At 37.7% G+C, this 5296-nt stretch overlaps 1 protein-coding gene across 1 annotated transcript in view; it reads left to right on the top strand.

Moving 5' to 3' along the window:
- LOC122085248 (40S ribosomal protein S11-like) overlaps nucleotides 1–194 on the top strand; it is a 6270-nt gene extending 6076 nt beyond the window's left edge. The window contains exon 7 of the mRNA XM_042653739.1: nucleotides 8–194. The gene's annotated coding sequence lies outside the window, so the exon portion shown is untranslated. The remainder of the gene's footprint in view (nucleotides 1–7) is intronic.
- Nucleotides 195–5296: the final 5102 nt, after the last annotated feature.

Raw genomic sequence — 5296 nt, 5'->3', positions numbered from 1 at the left:
GTCCAAGGTCTTTGTCTATTTTTCACCTCAGCCTGTGGTGTTTTCGTTATGAGTTTTACATCAAGATGTCGGGGATGTTATAGCAATGTGATTTCTAGCCATATATTTGTTTATTTTGACATGCAGCTTGTAGCAGTTTATCATTGCATTCTATGATTTCTGGTTTTGATGCAAAGAAAAGATGGCTTTCTTTACCCCGTTTTGTTTTTATTTCTTGTCATTAAATCCCTTAATGGTTTTGAGCCAACTCATGCTAAATTTCATTTGTTTATGAATAATATTTTGTCGCACAGCCCAAATGTATTTTAGAAAAAACCTGCCAGTGTAGGGTTGACTATGCCCAGATGAAGATGCTCCTGGATACCCTTTCATTAGCCCTTTCAGTAGCCCCATGCACCGGTGTTGCCTACACTGGGCTGGTAAGATTATTTATCCCATCTATTTTATAATTGGAATAAAAGGGTTGTGCTGTCTTTTCATCTTCAAGCAAATTTGTTCCGTGTAAGAGACTAATAAAACTGGGTTGGGCTGGTTTGCCCCCCTTGAAAACATACGCTAGCCTGGGTCCTTATATCTCGGTCTATGCCTTGCCCTAGGTCAGCCTAGGATATCTTTACCCCAGGCCTAGTCTGTCAAAAGACTCAAAACTCAGGGCCGAGCGGGGCTTGCCGGACTCTAGACAGTTTTTTCTTAAATTTTCATACTTCTTAGAAGTGAAAAGGTTACTTTTTACCATAAGGAATCGAGGACAGTGTACCCATTAAACAGTGAAAATTGTCAAAACCATCTCATCACAAAGACTAAAATTTGGTGAGCAACTATGTTATATGCTTATCATAAGTTATGTAGAAGAAAGAACGGTACAGTTTGCATGCATTTACGCTTAGACATAATAGGTGTGGAAAGTCCTTGTGGAATTTTAGCCTACCATAGCGCCGAACAAGGTTTGGCGGACAGTAAAATTTTAAACTTTCACAGTTATTAGAAGTGAAAAGGGTAATTTCACTATCAGGACAACCTATCAATCCAAATGCTATTGTGAACACCATCTCACTACATCAATTCAAAATTGGTGAGCAACTATGATATATGCTCTTAGTAAAATATTCTATGGTAAAAGAAAAAAACACTACCTATTTGTCTGTCTATGCCTATAAATAATAGGTGCGGAAAGATCATATCATCCCCACGCTTCAGATGCTTCCTTGTGCTCTCCATTTGGTTAGTGCACTGGCAATCTATGATATATGCTCTCAATCTTATAAAAGATAAAAGAGACAAAGATATATGCTCTTGGGAAAGCATAAAGAACTTTACCAATATAATTTATGGGGAAAAGAATTTTAACCGATTCTACCCTTTATGCCTAAACATAAAATGCCGTGAAAATATCTCATCACTCTGGTTGGATGCCTGTATAAGTACGTCCACTAGCCCAAGGGTTGGCATAATGGCCCACGACTAGGTAGTTTTGTTTCTCCCAACATACTTCCTTTCGGGCTGAGCCCCCTCAACCCAAGACCTCAGCCTAAGCCCTGTCCAACATGATTCAAGGTATTGTACACAGATTGGCATTGGCATAGGCCGATCTCAATACCCAGCCAATCCTCTATCGATGAAACGGTACAAACCAATGGTATAACTCTCAAATATCTGAACTTTTTTAAAGGAAAATCAAGGGCAAACCTTTTCAATTCATGTCGATCCGTATCGATATCGTATCACTCTAAGGTCACCGATATCCGATCCATACTGTGCACTTAACCATGTTGGCCCATCTTCAAGTCTGCAATTCCCAACCCTAGTCCCAAGTCGTGAAATTTTTAGGTGAGCTCGAGCTCTTCAGGAACAAAACTTTGAACCTCTAATACGGTAGAGCCATGTATTTGACTGATGGTGCAAATGATTTGTTTATCTAACTACGGACCGACAACCCGATCAGAAAAAGTGGTTTAAATCTTGTCGTTATGGTTTCGTTGTTGGCTTAATTATGCGCACCCAGCCCCCACAGCTAGGACCGAACTGATAATACACAGGCCCGTGCCTTTATCATGGTCCTCTTGCATTTATGGCATTTTAAAGTATAGCGTCTGCCACGGGCCAGAGAAGAAGGGACACAGGTTGTTGGTGTGGGTTCCATTATCGGTTTTATGGTCCTCACAAAAGTCACAAGCCACATCAAACGACTAATTACCAGCCCAGTTCCCCTTACGAGGGTAGTTATGTAATTTTAATTTCAGATTTGGAGTTGAATTTTCAAGATGCCTTTTAAGATTCCATCTCTTTAGCTGGACAGCAATTAAAATGTCGTTCATTTTATAAACGGTCGGAGGAGTTTTGGAGTCCATGTATTGTATATAGGACATTCTCGTACGTGGATGTGATCCAAAATCTAGACTCGTACGACAACTAATAAGTCTTGATACAATGGTATCCTAGATAAAATGGATGTGAAGTAATTGTATGTGAAAAAAAGAGAGATAAATAGATATTCAAACTCGTAAAACAATCAATAAATCGTGATATAGTAATATTGTAGATGAAAAGAATACGAGGTCATTTCATACGAAGAAGAGAGATTCACATAAAAAAAACCGAGACCATATACAATGTGGTATATGTGTGATGGACTGTCACTGTTGTTTGGTTGGTGTTAAGAGAGACTTACCAGTTGGTTTGTTTTCTGTGTGATGGAGTGTCACTGTTGGTTGGTTGGTTGGTGTTAGAGACTGACCTGTTAGATAGTAACCACTGCAAATTGAAATTTTGTATCATTTAAATCCACCTTACAAAGCAGAGAGAGAGGGAGACGGCCGTTCCTCATATTCCAATCGGAGGGAGGAGGAGAGGGTGAGGCCGTGAGGAACACTGGATACTCCCATCAGCCCTTCCATCCTGGAAACAAAAAGGGTGCGGCGGGCATGTACGTATGGTGGAGACCACAGATTTGCTGTTGGTGGTCCCCATGACAGCCAGACCTCAAAAGAAATGGCTGCTATTGGCTAACTTTTTAATAGGGTAAGGAATGGGGACGATTTCCATCCTCTTTGACTACTGCAACTTGGTTTTACCTGCCACTGTGAGACTGTCCTCTCCTCCACCACCACTTTCTGTGGTGGAAGTAAACTTACAAATTTCTTTAAAAAAAAAAATGTTTTTCAAAACCCTAACTCAATCTAAGATCTTTAAAATTCAACCCAATTTAACCCAATTTTGCCGGATTCATGTTCAAGCTCAATCTTACTCGGTTCATATTAACCCAATCCAACCCAACCCAACCCAACCCAACCCAATCCTATTTGATCTTATCAATGACGGGTTGGGTCAGTTGGACTTAGTTGTATTGACCTTTGCTTTTGCAATGATTGGATTAATCATGATTGACTTGTTTTTACCATTCATATCACATATATTAAAAAATTATAGAAAAATGAAATACTTATAGGAGCCTTAATTCTAATATAAAAATTTTAAGTTAAATTTTGGACTGGGTTGGGTTGGGTTGGGTTGGGTTGAGTTGGGTTGGGCGGGGTTGAGGCTTCAACCCGAGCCTGACCCAGGATTAGGGTTTTTCAACCTTAACCCACCCTCAAGGTCAATAAACTTGGCCCAAGCCCTATTCGAGCTCAGGGCGGGTCGGGTTGTCAAGGCCAAACTTTTACCTTACTTCAAATCATGCTTTGATGCCAAATGTAGGATTATTATAAAGAAAATTTATTAAATTACTTAAAACTAAGTTTTAGTTTAGAAAATTACCCACCCAATCTTTATCTACATCCCAAAATAAAATAAGATTAATACTCTATATTCACATCATTGCCAACAAAGAATAGATGTGAATTTTTGGATTAATGAAACGATTATGTGTGTAATAATCACTATTTTGTTTTTGTGAAAGCATCTTTAAATTTATTTTGTTATGTAGTGAGTTTTCCTCCACCTTTGGTTATTCTTCAGCCATCATTTTTTTTTTTTTAACCAAGGTGTTCGGGTCAACTTACATGCATCTCGACTAATCTTCCACTGTGATTTCATCATTACTCTTCCTATTAACGAAGGTCTGAAATCTTCTTTCTTACTTCAGGAGTCTCATGCAAGCATCAAACTAACGAGTGAAGAGGTTTTTGCGCATCCTTTGGAGATTAAAACTTGAACCTTTTTTATTATGGAGCAATATGGATTCTCATCTTCTTATTCTTCTTCCTCTCCCCTCCTCTTTCTGAGAAAGGCAATGAGAGGTATTGTCATATTGATTGATAAATTAATTCGAAGGTGTAGTTGAATAAAAAAGAATCCTTCATGGTTGGCAAATACCTACTTTTATGCCTTTCTAAGGAGGGGTGATGAGAGATAATGTCATATTGACAAACTGTTATTGATTGATCAATTAATTCAAAGGTGCAGTTCAATCAAAAATGAATCCTTCATAGTTGGCAAAAACCTATTTATGTCATGTCAAAAGATAATAGATATGGCAATCTAATTGTTTCATGTCTACGGAATAACATTGATTGATCATGTCTCAACTTTCAAACCCAAATTTGATGATATATATAAAATATATAAAAAAAAAGTTCTTTTGAGCAGCAGGTGAATTAGGGTTAGTATATTTCTTCTCATATGGAATGATATAACTATCCTATTATATATGATATTGTTTTGTTGCACATCATTGATGCGCTTCTTCTTATTAATTAATACATATTCTTGATATTCTAGAACTTATTTTGAATCATGTTTCTCGGCACCCAAGATGAATATGAATCTATTCACAAGGGGATGATCCAAGTCACTCAGAGGGGGGGAGGGGGAAAGGGTTGGAGTCCCATACTTAGGATCACATTATGAACCTCATCGCATGGTTGACAAAACTTTCATTTTTATTTTTTTAATAATGAGATCAATAAATTAATGGAACCCATAAATTTTAACCAAATATAATTTTCATATGGGAAAAATAAATTTTCCAACCAAGAGATTCATTTTTGGTGGTCCAATATCATATAGGAAGAACTCCATCACCTTTTATTTATTATGTATAAAGAACATAGATAGATACTCTTACGAAGAAGGAGAATGTCTTATCCCAAACGCACGTTGGGTGAGGAATCTGAGAATATCGATTTTTCTTTCTTTCTTTCTTTCTTTATTTCGATAAGGTGGTGCGGTCAAAGCTCAAAGGTTTCACATATTCGAGGGTAAAAATGGCATTTACTACGAGTGGTGAGGAGAACGGGGTTAAATAAGATAGTAGTACAGTTGGCAACATTGGATTGGCTATTAACAGCATCGAGAA

Source organism: Macadamia integrifolia, chromosome 7 (assembly GCF_013358625.1).
Source record: "Macadamia integrifolia cultivar HAES 741 chromosome 7, SCU_Mint_v3, whole genome shotgun sequence".
NCBI classification, from domain to species: domain Eukaryota; kingdom Viridiplantae; phylum Streptophyta; class Magnoliopsida; order Proteales; family Proteaceae; genus Macadamia; species Macadamia integrifolia.
The sequence above is the reverse complement of the archived record's forward strand: the minus strand, read 5'-3'. Positions and strand labels throughout refer to the sequence as shown.